Source organism: Papaver somniferum, chromosome 5 (assembly GCF_003573695.1).
Source record: "Papaver somniferum cultivar HN1 chromosome 5, ASM357369v1, whole genome shotgun sequence".
In the NCBI taxonomy this organism is placed as follows: domain Eukaryota; kingdom Viridiplantae; phylum Streptophyta; class Magnoliopsida; order Ranunculales; family Papaveraceae; genus Papaver; species Papaver somniferum.
The window spans coordinates 84,885,116-84,900,414 of record NC_039362.1 but is presented as its reverse complement, the minus strand read 5'-3'; the positions used below and the strand labels follow the sequence as shown (position 1 = coordinate 84,900,414).

Below are 15,299 nucleotides of genomic sequence, written 5' to 3'. Positions count from 1 at the left end.
GGTATGGAAACGACCACAAGAGTAAGGATTGTCGTGGGTGGCTATGATATGGCGCCATTCCTAGGGCTTCCTGGGTCCCACACGGTTTGTGGCATGTTGTGGGGTCGAAGTGGCATAATTTGTGCCACGACTGGAAATTAGGGCTTTGGTTAATGTAGAGTCGTGCTTCTGACTAGACAATCCTAATTTAAGCTTATCATGGCGTTGGCCACAAACAGGAGGTAGGTTAGCACGCAGGGCGCTATTTATGGCATGTTTTGGCATGCTGCCACAAAGTGGCATGATAGCATGCCGCTCATCTCATTGGCGCAACATGGCACCTTTGGCATGTTGGCACGGTTTTTGGAAAATCAATTGGCTTCGTGACTATATGGCGCAGTTTCCCCTTTTTAACACTGTGACAAGTTTAAAGCAACCTGATTGGTCAAAAAAGATGGTCGGCCAAGCATGGGCGTGGCTACACTTCTAGTGTGAGTGTGGCGGCTTTAGAGAGACCTGATTGGTCGATGGGAAATGGGGCCGGCAAGTATGGGCCCAGACACAACTTATGTGCGTGTGGCGAGTTTAAGGCGACTTGATTGGTCGAGGGAAATAGGGCAGGTTTAATATGGGGCGTGGCTAATGGAAAATGGCGCTGGCTGGCTTAAGGCATGGCCACACATCCCTTTGCTGCTGCTCATATCCCGCGGCTCCTTGTTTTCTGATTCTTGACAAGATTTTGCACCTACTAATCCATTGCAGATTAATTACCTAGTTTTCCTAGGCTTAATTTCGACAAGCAAGGTATGATATACTGCGCAAGGCGCAAAATCCTAACTTTTGAAAATTAGTCAGGGTAATTAATTGAATTCTATGTGTTGACACAAAGTTTTTTAAGTTCATTGCCAGAGAGCAGCATGCTTTCTGATTGAATACCTTATGCAAAGACCTTATCGATGATATTTGGAAGTTCGTGCTACTCTGCTGCGAGTGAACACAAATTGTCATGCCATATCAACATTAAGGGTTCATCCGGGGAACATAGAACAGAAAGCATTCAAAGAAACTTATATTAAATTAATATAGGCAAGGTGCCAAAATTTACAGAATATCTGGGATTGTTGCTACATGCACCATTTTGGGTAAATTTCATAAGAAAATATTGAGTTTCTCAATGAATGTGCCATTGAAGAGGTTGAACACTCATCACTTTTACATGGCTTCGTTTTTTGCAGAGTGACGGCACATTAAATTCGAGGTTTTACAATTTTTCCCCTGAACTAAAAACCACCATCAACATTAAGTCCCCTGCTTAGCACGTAACAGTGGCATTGTTGCGGGTAAGCATGAGATGGTGACATATGAGGATAAAAATAGAAATGGAAGACATTAAGAGATTGCCGGGAAAATTCGACTAACCTTTGGCAGGAGGCATTAGTAGTCTATGATCCTTGTGTTGGCATACTTCTGGCTTGGCCACATGGTGCTGATGCCATGGAGTGTTGGCGCAGTGATCCTTAACACAAAAATGAGTGTTGAGGTGGTGAAGCCGTTAGCACTATGACAATAGTAGTGAGTGTTGAGGAGTTTGAACGTCTCAACACTAGGAGGAAAGATGTGTTGAGGCAGTATGCCTAACAACATAGTGGTGAGTGTTGAGGAATTTGCAATCTCAACACTAAGGAAAAGATATGTTTTGAGGAAGTTTGCCTGGAAACACAGTGCTGAGTGTAGAGGAAATTTCCACATTTCAACACTAAGGAAAAATATATGTTGAGGCAGTTTGCCTGGCAACACGGATGATGAGTGTTGAAGAAATTTCCACGTCTCAACACTAAGGAAAAATATGTGTTGAGGTTGTTTGCCTGGCAACACGGATGGTGAATGTTGAGGAGTTTGAATGTCTCAACACTAAGAGGAAAAATGTGTTGAAGCAGTTTGCCTGACAACACAGTGGTGAGTGTTGAGGAGTTTGAATGTCTCAACACTAAGAGGAAAAGGTGTGTTGAGGAAGCATTCCTAGCAACATAGTAATGAGTGTTGAGGAATTTATACGTCTAAACACTAAGAGGAAGGATGTGTTGAGGAAACATGCTTAGCAACACAGTAGTGAGTGTTGAGGAATTAACACGTCTCAACGTTAATAGGAAAGGTGTGTTGTGGCAGCATGCCTGGCAACACTGTAGTGAGTGTTGAGGAATTTACACGTCTCAACACTAAGAGGAAAGGTGTGTTGTGGAAGCATGCCTGGCAATACAGTAGTGACTGTTGAGAAATTTACACGTCTCAACACTAAGAGGAAAGATGTGTTGAGCAAGCATGCCTAGCGACACAGTAGCGAGTGTTGAGGAATTTACACGTCTCAACACTACGAGAAAGGATGTGTTGAGAAAGCATGCCTAGCAACATAGTAGTGAGTGTTGAGGAATTTACACGTCTCAACACTAAGAGAAAGGATGTGTTGAGGAAGCATGCCTAGCAACACAGTAGTGAGTGTTGAGGAATTTACACGTCTCAACACTAAGAGGAAAGGTGTGTTGTAGCAGCATGCCTGGCAACACAGTAGTGAGTGTTGAAGAATTTATACGTCTCAACAGTAAGAGGAAAAATGTGTTTAGGAAGCATGTCTCGCAACACAGTAGTGAGTGTTGAGGAATTTACACGTCTCAACACTAAGAGGAAAGATGTGTTGAGGAAGCATGCCTAGCAACACAGTAGTGAGTGTTGAGGAATTTATACGTCTCAACATTAAGAGGAAAGGTGTGTTGTGGAAGCATGTCTGGCAATACAGTAGTGAGTGTTGAGGAATTTACACGTCTCAACACTAAGAGGAAAGGTGTGTTGTGGAAGCATTCCTGGCAACACAGTAGTGAGTGTTGAGGAATTTACATGTCTCAACACTAAGAGGAAAGATGTGTTGAGTAAGCATGCCTATCAACACAGTAGTGAGTGTTGAGGAATTTACACGTCTCAACACTAAGAGAAAGGATGTGTTGAGGAAGCATGCCTAGCAACATAGTAGTGAGTGTTGAGGAATTTACACATCTCAATACTAATAGAAAGGATGTTTTGAGGAAGCATGCCTAGCAACACAATAGTGAGTGTTGAGGAATTTACATGTCTCAACACTAAGAGGAAAGGTATGTTGTGGCAGCATGCCTGACAACACAGTAGTGAGTGTTGAGGAATTTACACATCTCAACACTAAGAGGAAAGATGTGTTGAGGAAGCATGCCTAGCAACACAGTAGTGAGTGTTGAGGAATTTACACGTCTCAACACTAAGAGAAAGGATGTGTTGAGGAAGCATGCCTAGAAACACAATATTGAGTGTTGAGGAATTTACACATCTCAACACTAAGAGGAAAGGTGTGTTGTGGCAGCATGCCTGGCAACACAGTAGTGAGTGTTGAGGAATTTATACGTCTCAACACTAAGAGGAAAGATGTGTTGAGAAAGCATGCCTAGCAACACAGTGGTGAGTGTTGAGGAATTTACACGTCTCAACACTAAGAGGAAAGGTGTGTTGTGGCAGAATGCCCGGCAACACAGTAGTGAGTGTTGAGGAATTTACACGTCTCAACACTAAGAGGAAGGATGTTTTGAGGAAGCATGCCTAGCAACACAGTAGTGAGTGTTAAGGAATTTACACGTCTCAACACTAAGAGATTTAAAACTTATTTGATATGCCTAATAGATATAAAACATTAGTTTAAGGATAGTTACTTAGATCTGTCTCCGCTAGGCATGTCCTTCGCGCATGACTGGGGTTTAGGTGTATCAGGCTCTCCCGTGAGTAAGCAGCGTGACAAAAGTCCACATGTGTAATTATCCTGAGCTTATTTCCTCGTGGAAGATGTGTTTTCATTGCATTCACTGGTAAGGCGGTGACTGCGTTTAAACTTCTAAACCTGAAGGAGTCTTCAGTCCCTAAATGTAGCTTACTTTGATTGTACCACCTTGAATCCACGCCTTTGTGATTTGATACAACTTTATTGTACTCTCCTGGATGGGATGCTTGGAACATCACATGGACGAAATATTCTTCGTAGTGGTTGTTGTTATGGTGAAGCTCAAACGAGCAGCAGCGGGTCTTGGCAGCAGCTGTGATCAGAAGAGATTTGGCTGGCTGTGATCATAATCCTTGACAAGGAGGAGTGGCGGCTACGGGAGCGAACCTTGGTAGGAAGGAGTGACGGCTTCTGGATAGAACGTTGAAGCGGCTTCTGGAGCGAAACGTTGAAGAGGTGCGGCTTCTGGAGGTGAAACATTGAAGCGGCTCCTGGAGCGAAATGTTGAAGTGGAGCGGCTTCTGAGGAGAACGTTGATGCGACTCCTGGAGTGAAACGTGGAAGCGGAGCGGCTTCTGGAGCGAAACATTGAAGAGGAGCGGCTTCTGGAGGTGAGACGTTGAAGCGGCTCCTGGAGCGAAACTTTGAAGCGGAGCGGCTTCTGGGGAGAACGTTGAAGCGGCTCCTGGAGTGAAACGTGGAAGCAGAGCAGCTTCTAGAACGAAAAGTTGAAGTGGCTCCTGGAACAAAACGTTGAAGCGGAGCGGCTTCTGGGGAGAACGATTGAAGCGGCTCTTGGAGTGAAATGTGGAAGCAGGGCGGCTTCTTGAGGCGAAACTTTGAAGCGGAGGGGCTTCTGGAGCGAAAAGTTGAAGCGGAGCAGCTTCTGGGGAGAACGTTGAAGCGGATCCTGGAGTGAAATGTGGAAGCAGATCGGCTTCTGGAGGTGAAACGTTGAAGCGGAGCGGCTTCTGGAGCAAAAAGTTGAAGCGGCTCACACATGCTCCATCATAGATTACATGGTTTTGTGAACAGAGTCCCCAGAAAGCATTAATGCACAACTTCACCAATTGATGTTCATTTGGTTTATGACAATCTAACGCCCGAATTCTGAATCCCTTTACTAATCATTTAGATGTTCATTGTTTCGCTCCTTTTGAGTTGTGGCCATGTCTTTCTGAGCCTTAGAAAAAACTTCTTGTATTTCCATCAAATCAGCAATGGTAATAGGGGGTTGGCTTCCTCTGGCTCCTCCGGTCTCTCGTCCTGATGGTGGAGTGACAACAACTCTGGTGACGACTGGGAGCGTCACACTTGTATAAACAACAGGGGTGGAAACAACGGCTCTGGCTATGGTGATCGGAGGTGTAACTCCTGAGGGAACGTTTCCTACGTCGCTGGTGTTGGTGGTCGAGTCTGCGGCGCCGCGGGTGTTGATCATGCTGACAGGTGTCACATTCATGTCACTGGAAGGAACGTTGATATCAAGGGCGTTTTCAGCGCCGATGGCATCATGGTTTGTTTCTGACCCGGACCTGAGCTCTATCATCTTGAAATTGGGATTGAAAAATGAAATTGGAAATTAGTATTGCAATCGAGAAATTAATCTCCCACTGTGGTCGCCAATTATTTGTGGGTGAAAACTGTTTCTGCTGATTTTGGTAATTTTGGGTGTGTGGATGAGAAACGAATCTAAACCCTAAACAATGCACTTCGCGGGAGTACTTTTGATTCGAGAGATCAATCAATACAATCCTGGCCTAAACCAAGAAATGGTCATTCCAGGCTTGCTTCGGTCACAAAGTGAAGGAGAATGGTTGGTCTTAGGGAGGTAAGCGAAGAGAGTGTTGAGACCAGAATGGTTAATTCTGAAGATGTGGCTTGTTTTATGACTTGTATCAGAAAGTGGAACTGGCTTGCAGAGTGAAAAGCTATCAGTTCTTGGTGATTTCTGGATACTATGTTGTTGTCGACCAAAAACTTGTTGTTTGGTGGAAATAGGTGAAGCCTATTTATACAAGTCATATTTAAACGTACCCTGGTCTCGTAGGAAGTGGGAACGATTGGGTAATGGAAGAGTGGAGTAACGTATAACCATCAGAAACTCATGCTTCCATGATGAAGGAAGTGGATGCGTTTACACCCGTTACTTCTTGCCACCACTAATTGTCCAGCTTCATGCCAGTGGCACGATGATGCAAGTAGCGCCTGGCGTAGCCATGGCCGCTAGATTTTGGCACACTGGTGTTAGACCCGAAATGTGGCGTGCCGACTTTAGCCTTGTTGCCACATCAATACCAATGCTCCGGGGAACGTTAATTGGCTTGGTAAGCGTAGCAACTTTACCTAAGTTAGGGTTTGGCATGCCGAAACCCTAATTAGTGTGTGTGGCATGCGGACGCGGCATGGCGACACTTTTTCTGCAAACGGTGCCATAGTTATGCCAAAGGAACTATAGCAAGGCCATGGAATGGAAACGACCACAGGAGTAAGGATTGTCGTGGGTGGCTATGATATGGCGCCATTTTTAGGGCTTCCTGGGTCCCACACGGCTTTGGCATGTTGTGGGGTCGAAGTGGCATAATTTGTGCCGCGACTGGAAATTAGGGATTTGGTTAATGTAGAGTCGTGTTTCTGACTAGAAAACCCTAATTTAAGCTTATCATGGCGTTGGCCACGAACATGAGGTAGGTTACCACGCAGGGCGCTATTTATGGCATGTTTTGGCATGCTGCCACAAAGTGGCATGTTAGCATGCCGCTCATCTCATTGGCGCAACATGGCACGTTTTGCATGTTGGCGCGGTTTTTGGAAAGTCAATTGGATTCGTGATTATCTGGCGCAGTTTTCCCTTTTTAACACTGTGGCAAGTTTAGAGCAACCTGATTGGTCAAAAAAGAGGGTCGGCCAAGCATGGGTGTGGCTTCACTTCTGGTGTGGGTGTGGCGGCTTTAGAGCGACTTGATTGGTTGATGGGAAATGGGGAGTAAGTATGGGCCCTGCCACAACTTATGTGCATGTGGCGAGTTTAAGGCGACTTGATTGGTCGAGGGAAATAGGGTCGGTTTAGGATGGGGCGTGGCCAATGGCAAATGGCGCTGGCTGGCTTGAGGCATGGCCACGCCTCCCTTTGCTGCTGCTCCTATCCTGCGGCTCCTTGTTTTCTGATTCTGGGCAAGATTTTGCACCTACTAATCCATGGCGGATTAATTACCTAGTTTGCCTAGGCTTAATTTCGACCAACAAGGTCTGATATACTGCGCAAGGCGCAAAACCCTAACTTTTGAAAATTAGTCAGGGTAATTGATTGAATTCTATGTGTTGATGCAGAGCTCTTTAAGTTCATTGCCAGAGAGCAGCATGCTTTCTGATTAAATACCTTATGCAAAGACCTTATCCTTGATATTTGGAAGTTCGTGCTACTCTGCTGCGAGTGAACACAAATTGTCATGCCATATCAACATTAAGGGTTCAGCCGGGGAACATTGCAAAAAAATCATTCAAAGAAACTTATATTAAGTGAGTATAGGCAAGGTGCCAAAATTTACAGAATATCTGGGTTATTGCTACATGCACCATTCTGGGTAAATTTCATAAGAAAATATTGAGTTGCTCAATGAATGTGCTAGTGAAGAGGTTGAACACTCATCACTTTTACATGGATACGTTTCTTTGTAGAGTGACGACACATTAAATTTGAGGTTTTACAATTTTACCCCTGAACTAAAAACCACCATCAACATTAAGTCCCCTACTTAGCACGTAACAGTGGCATTGTTGCGGGGTAAGCATGAGATGGTGACATATTGATAGGTGTTGTAAACACCTAATTTTATATCTAGTATTTATGCTTTCTTTGCTATTATCCTTGTGAATTGAATCTCTTATGTTTGGTTTTGAGTTTTATAGGTGTTTTGGAGTCATTGGAGCAAAAGGAATTGTAACTCGTTTAAATCCTGGATTTCATCTCATCATATTGGGGAGAGCGAAAAAATGAAGCCAGTGGCGAAAGAATGAGGCCGTTCCAACGTCGCATGAGAAAGTTACGAGCAAAATCATTGATTAAGCTTGTCAGTTCCTTAGAACTGACAGTACATGTAAAGGGGTGCCATTTCAGTTCACCCTTATCTACTATACAGGGGTGGCTATATCCACATTCATTCACCTAAAATTCACAGTCGATCTTATTTTATCATTTGGTTCACCTGAGATGGAATTGGGAGAGAGGAAAGGGAGGCGCAGGTCTGAGCTGATTTCCCTCTGAAATCGAGAGAGATCATGGAAGAAAAGAAGATAACTATGTTGTTTAGAATCAGAGAGAATTTGGGGTTTCATTGAAGATTTGAGCTTGTAAAAGATGGAAATAGGGTTTTAACTTTTCTGTTGCTGGGAACTGTCTGGGTAATGATTGTTGAAGAAGCAGTCGATGTAATGGGGGTTCTTGAGATACAAATCGAAGAAGAGGTGAATTGTTGTGAGAAGAGATTTACAGTGAAGAGAAGATGATGCTGCTCATGGCGAGAAATTGAGAAGATAATGAAATCAAAGAGATTTGGGTTTGGGTTAATTTGAGAAATCAGAGAAGAGCTCAGATTTGTGGTTAGTAAATCTGGTGGAGTAATTTGAGAAGAAATAAAAAGGGTTTTTAGCTGAGCAGTTAATGGAGAGGATTGATTTGAGAAACTAATGGATGGGTTTGTTTCTGGAACTGATTGAAGATAGAAATGGATATATAATGGGTCTGAGATTGCTATTAGGGTTCTTGAAGGAGGATGAACTGTGTTGGCAGAGGAGATGGTCTTGTTTCAGATATGTTGGTCAGCTGCAGAGAATGAGAGCTAACTGATGCTTGTGGTTGCAGCTATTACATTCAAGGGTTGTGAAAGCTGAGTAGTAAGGTGTTTTTAGTGACAATGAGCTGGGATTTGAGTCTGCAATGGAAATGTGATGGTGCAATTACAGCTGGTGAATGCAATTGTAGTGGTGTTTCAGAAGAGAATGAGAAGGAGTCTGAGTTTGAATGAATGAAATGTGCAGGGATTGAACTGAGATGGAGAATTGAAAACAAGGTGACGCTATGTCATGGAAGAAGAGAATTTGGTCCTGGTCTGGGAGTGTGAAGATCTAGTTGCTGTCGAGGATAAACTCAGGTGGAATAAAATTACAAGGCTGAGATGGCTTTTGTTTGTCTGCAATGGGGTGGTTTTGCTAGTGGTGGTCTGAGATGTGGTTATGAGCTGCTGTTGTTGCCATTTTGAGCAGGAATCCACAAAGAGAGTTGAGAAGGAGCTGAGTCTTTGGTGGTTTGATAGGGTTGCAGCTGAAATGGAATTGTTATGCAGCTGGGTATAAATCTTGTTGTAATTTGTGTTGCCGCAACTATGTATTGTTGCAGTTAAAGAGGAGCTGAAACTGGTGGTGGTGATTGTGGTGAATTAACAAACATGAGTCTTGCTGAGAAGATTGAGATGAGTTAGCTCTGGCTTGTGCTGCAGTAAACGAGATTGTTGTGCAAGAAGGTTTGAGCAAAGTGCAGAGTGATGCACCACAATGGCGCATCAGTGATTGAGGCCTGTGCAATGACCTTGGCCAGAACCAACTCAGTTAAGTCAGGTGGATTACTCAGACCTGACTCATCTGACTGGTTCCAACTGAGTTGACCTGATTGACTGACTCAGTGATCTTGACTGAGTTGACCCAGTTGACTGGTGACCGGTTTGACTTTGCCAGTTACCCGAGCTCTTTTCCGGCGACTTCTCCGGCCAAATTCCGGCCATTTTACCATTTCCCGACGACCTCTTTTGGGACATATTTTCACATATGGGCTTGGTGGACCACATAGGATATGGGCTTTTGGAGGATTGACCTAGTTTTGGAAAGATGAAAAGCTACAAAAAGAAAAAGTTTCTACTTTTTTTTTAAAGGACGTATTTTTCTAATTGGAGTTTTGGAGGAGAGCGGCGATTCTATTAGGGTTTGCTTTCGTATATTTTTCATTTCTTTATTTTATGAAAATGATTATGATGAACTCCATTACTATGAGTAACTAAACACAATTATTGGTTATGGGATAAAAGTTGATTTCTCAAGCATGATATTTAAATCAATGGATTAGTTTTGTCTCAACTTTATTGTTTATGGTTCATTGTTAATATTGTTGCATGATTTGAGTGCTAGTTTGATTGAGTCCGGAATCAATTAGATTGGTCTTCATATCTATTGCTAGATTAGGTTTTATTATACGAAAAAGTGATAAATTCCTGATTACAAGTAGCATAAATGTGAGTAGTGCTTGTAGTGATATATCCTACTATACACATATGAATCATAACCTTAGTTAAATCGAATTAGTGCTTTTACACGTTCGGTTGTTTTGATTAGTTTTATTTCATAAAATTTATTGCTCTTAGGGAGTTAAACTTAATTGTGCTTTTACACTTTAGGTTGCTTTCTAGGTAGAATTCACATATGCATCTTTCACTAGTGGGAAAAAGCCGTTTTAAGATAGTCAAGTAGTGTCGTTTTAGCGAGTTAAAAGACATTTTCAGATTGCCGCTGAAAGTGCTGTAGATTCAGTGTCTTTTTCTGGAACAACGCTTTCATATTGCCCCTAAATTACAATACTTCCAAGGTGTCTCTATACATGACACCTGGATTACGTCATAGATTTGATTTATTTTAACATAAAAAATGTCAGATCTGGCTGGCTGAATCCGGCCATTCTGACTGAGCTAAAATAATTCTGATTCAAATTCAAATTACACTGAAATTCAAATTAAATTACTAAAATTCAAATTCAAATGAACAATTCCAAATTCAAATTCCGTATAAAACCTGATTCATTTGATACAAAATGACAGCTCCATTACATTGAATTCCATTCATAAAATTTAGTCCAAACTCATAAAAAAAAAAGGGTTCAGCTGTCAATTAATAAGTTCAAGGTTCTTATAGTGAAGTGATACTAAAAATTTCAACAACAATTTCAGTCATTATGACCTTGGCACTGGCTTGCTTGAGAGCACAACTGCAGAAGGACAACCCTTTCCTTATCCAGCAGCAACAGTGATCTTACCATCAACCAAGACATCATTGCAGCTGCATCAAAAATAAAGTTTCACAGTTAACCAAAATGAACTTCAAACTGTATGATGGCATTTGAATAATAGCACAACAAATAACTTCATGACAATAGATAGCTCTCACCATCTCCTTATTTAATTTCAAGATCAACATCACAAAAATTGAACCTAACTAATAAAAAGATGGTTAAGCTACTAGATAAAAGCACCCAACACTGAATTAGATTAAGATTGTGGATGGGAGATAGCTTAGCTGGGGAGCAATCATGTGCTTTAATAACATCATCAATCTTATGACACAGCAACGAAAAATAGATATTATGACGAGGGAAACTTAGAAAAGTGGTTTATTACAACTAAAACCATGTTAATGATTCAAACTACAAGGATCCATATATTGTATAACTAAAATTAGGTGTAAGTTATACAAAGTTATAAGGCCACTGAAAACTAGCATACTAAGGACAATAAGCAAACATCGATTAAGAAAAATTCACCTTCAAGATCATCTTCCTCCTTTTCTTTTTCTTTTGGAGGATCTGCTGACAATGGTGGTGAAAACGTTGCTTCCGTTAAGTTGGACTGGAAATATATCAGGTTTTCGTGCAGGTATAGTCTCTCCCACTCCTGCCATAAAACAGCAATACAATTTACATCAGTTTATGTCATCTCACGAAAATAACTCAACTCATCTACAATTGACTGGAAATGCTTCACGAAAAATAATAAGACTCAGAAAATACAACTACCCAAAAAATTTGGTTCTCATGATATAGCTAAAATAAAGATAGGCACATTACATTAACACAATTAAATGACATCTAAACCAGTCTTGTAGCTAGCAGAGAAGATTGTAAACACAATTAGATTTTGACCACAGAAAAAAAAAAGTGAATTTTTCGCGAACTCCCACATCCTGACCATGGTATGTATTTCTACAAATCAAAATGCGATAAAATAAGAAAAGGGAACATGGTTAGAACTACTCATAAAACTACCGAAACTTACACATGCACAAGGGGGAAGTCTGAGGTGATGGTAACATGCGAAACAAGACTTGCTAGTGTATTTCAATTCGACAATAAAACAATTTTCCATCTATGTACAGTCCCATGTACAGCCTATTTCAGACCATTCGTTTATGGCACAAAAAGTGCAAATGAGTCCAATTGTAGTGAAATCAAGCACAAAACATGATAAGTAAGTGAAAGGGGGTAAGGGAGAAAGGAGGAGGAGCTCACTATTGCCAAGTCAAATGCAGTCCAACAATACAAATACAACCGCCAAGTCACAACATCAACACCCCAAGCACCACCACTAACAACAGCGGCAACCTCACTCGCCTAACAGCACCACCAGCACACCAGACCACCAACATTAAATCCATCAGCAGTAGTGGTTCAAGCCCTGTACAGTTATTGCATTAGTTTTATTCTACAAGATGTGAACAAACTAAAAACCTGAATAGGAAGAAAGGAATTAAAATTTATTCTCCGTTAATTCCAATTTCAATATACCAAATGGTAACCATTTCTTGAAACATTTGAGAATCAGATTTCCATCCATTCATATTTATTTGTAAAATAAATAAGAACAACAAAGAGAGCCCTAAAAACTGAAAACATAAACTGACATACAAATCTAAAATCAGAACATGAAAAAGAATGGTGCTCTTTATCCTTTAACTTGAATAACCTCAATAAAAGTGATTAAAGTACGGTGATGAACCTATATGCAGAAACTTACAAAACCACAGGAAAGGAAACATATACGACCCGACCTTCACAAGAAAAACCCATCATACGAAATATTACATGTCTATGTTGCTATTCGGTAAGCTTGTAAATGAAGAAAGCAAACAAGTGAACAAATCCAGGGTTACAATTTCCATTTTGCCAACAAGATCAGCATCCAGTTACTTTTGCAAATCTGCACAAGCGAATGTTAAAATACAGGACATACATAGAGAAGGGCACTGCCTTACCTTAGATGCAGCATCATAAGCTGCCCTCAAATAGCATTCAATTAGTCAATAACTCCCATAAAACAAAATCTAAGATGTAGACATCAACCTTGTGTAAACATACTTCTGCGGAGGGTGTACTCTTGCTCAACTCCGTAACTGTTAATTCAGTAACACAAATCAAATCAAATATTCACAAAAAATCTATGAGTCGTCACCATTATCAGTTCTAAACAATGGACTGCCTGTTTAAAACATTATCATCAGTAAGCTCTGAATACAGTTCTAAAGAACAATGAATTGTCTATGAGTTGTCGGTAAGCTTTGAATACAAAGCTAAACAACCATGTATGAGTTGTCAGGTTGTCCATGCTATTTGGGAAGGTACATTCCAACACGCATGAAAGTTTCATTTCTTAATAGATACAATCAACATTTTCTATTCGAGTACTTAGAAAGGAAAAAACAGAGATGCAGTAGAATCAAATGACTACACAATCTAGAAAAGTTATGGAAATGACTAGCTAAGGAAGACAACAATACAGAAAACAAACAACTGTCTAAGCAACAAACTCCAAGTCAACTCTTTTGCTTCCAGTTCTTCATAAATGAGCATGCGCACTAGCACTCATACAGTAGTTTTAAGAAAAGTTTAGTAGGTCAAAAATTGAAAAGCCGGATCAAACTACTGAACAAATTGAAACTTAAAAAGATACTTGAATCACCAGTTCAGAGAAACCAACAAAGCAATGCTCATAAACCAAAAGAACAAACAACAACTCTATAAGAAAATCTATCGAACGCTTAACCTACTGAGATAATGTTACCGAAAACTTGACATAGTGAGATTAACCCAAAGAGCCTGTGTTCGGTTAGAAAATAGATCGCACATTAAACCTACTAAGATTAACAAAACAATTTATGGATAAATCGACTGAGCTGATCAAGCTACAAAGCATTATCACAAAAAAAATATAAGGAAAACTCTTAACTTTGAAGTTATCACCATATTTTCTGGATACAATTTCCATCAACGATCCTTGTTCCGTTGCCATCCTGCCCAAAATAAACATACAACAAGTTAACCAGAATCCCATTTTCAGTGTACGTTTCCTTAAATATGAAATCGAGCAATAGATTAGTGGAGTTAGAGAATTTACCCATGAATCTTATTCTCAATGCTACCTTTTAGAGCTTCTCCAAGACCAGGCCAAGCTCTATTCATGCATCTACTACATGCACAACAGATAACAGAATGAGTTATCAAAATAAATCCTTCACCGGAAAAATAAAATGGAACCAAAAAATGATATGCAGTGAAATTTTAATTCTCATCTAGAAACAGAAAAACGTTTCAGAGACACATCTGTAACCCATCAAATAAAATCCTAAATTCATAATAAAAACAGGAACCAGATCTTACTTGAGAGCATCAGGGATAACCATGGTGTTGGGATACCCTCATAAGCCTCGGTTAAAAACTACAGCAGCCTCGCTTGGTCTTGTGTGGAATCATACTAGAAATAGTCAAATAACAGAAAACCCAAAATTAAATAACTTCAAAAATCAAATTCAAACTTGGGGTAGGATTTGCAACAGAAACTTTCCCACAAATGGTCTTCTTCCTTCCTTGAGAATCGAAAATATACTTCGTTCTATGAAAAACAAATAGAGCTGGAGTTTCGAAACAAAGACCCATTTTTAGCACCACTTAACCTGAAACATCAACTAATGAGATCAGAAAGCCATGTTTCCTTGATAGAAGAAGAAGAAGAAGAAGCCTTTCTTTCGTATATGAATGAATTGAAGAAGGAGAAAAATGAAGCCTTTTTTCTTCTATGATTTGTATGGTTAGTATCTAACTTTGCAATTACAAACCCTAACTTTACCTGTAGACAAAATCAAGATCGAAATTGAAATGGTCGCACATCAAAAGAAACTGGGTTTCTATCAAACACGAAATTGGTTGAACAACAGAAAATCAGATTTCTCTTCAAGGTTAATGGAGGTGGGTTTATAAGAATTTTTTTTAAGAACTTCAGATAAAATGGTTGGATGGTGGTGGGTTTTTAGTGAAAAGGATTTTGATGTGGCGGATTTCAGAGAAAATAGTTCATTGATTTTTTTCTTCTGCTGTGGTGTTTCAGCGAGAGCTGGGCTGCTGGAGAGAGAAAGAAAAGATAGATGAGTGAATCGAGAGATGAATGAACGGCAAATTAATAAATTGACCAGCTTCCATCCATATATTTAATAAGCCGGCCAAAAAATTTAAAACTTTTATAAACTGGCCTTTCCGTTAAGTTTTTCACCTGGTTCCACCGAAATGGTCCAACAAGCAGACTTAGTCAATTTTTGTGCTGAAATTACTATCATATCCTAAATCGAGAGATGTGTTAATCTCATTCATTCATTCATTGTTCCAGTTCCCTTAAAATGAGATGAAAAGAAAGAACAGCAGTTGCTGCTATTATTACCCCAAACCAGA

The 15,299-nt window shown here is 40.5% G+C and overlaps 1 long non-coding RNA gene across 3 annotated transcripts; it reads right to left on the bottom strand.

Annotated features, from left to right (window-relative positions):
• Positions 1–10,542: 10,542 nt before the first annotated feature.
• On the bottom strand, positions 10,543–15,018 carry LOC113282077. 3 transcript variants are annotated; one of them, XR_003326529.1, is made up of 8 exons: positions 14,704–15,018; positions 14,238–14,530; positions 13,975–14,046; positions 13,807–13,870; positions 12,666–12,973; positions 12,093–12,258; positions 11,349–11,478; positions 10,543–10,867 (listed from the first exon to the last, which is right to left on the bottom strand). It is a non-coding gene; the product is annotated as an uncharacterized LOC113282077 (long non-coding RNA). The 3 variants fall into 3 exon arrangements; XR_003326527.1 differs by having other exon boundaries at positions 12,836–12,973; XR_003326528.1 differs by having other exon boundaries at positions 12,836–12,973; positions 13,975–14,043.
• Positions 15,019–15,299: the final 281 nt, after the last annotated feature.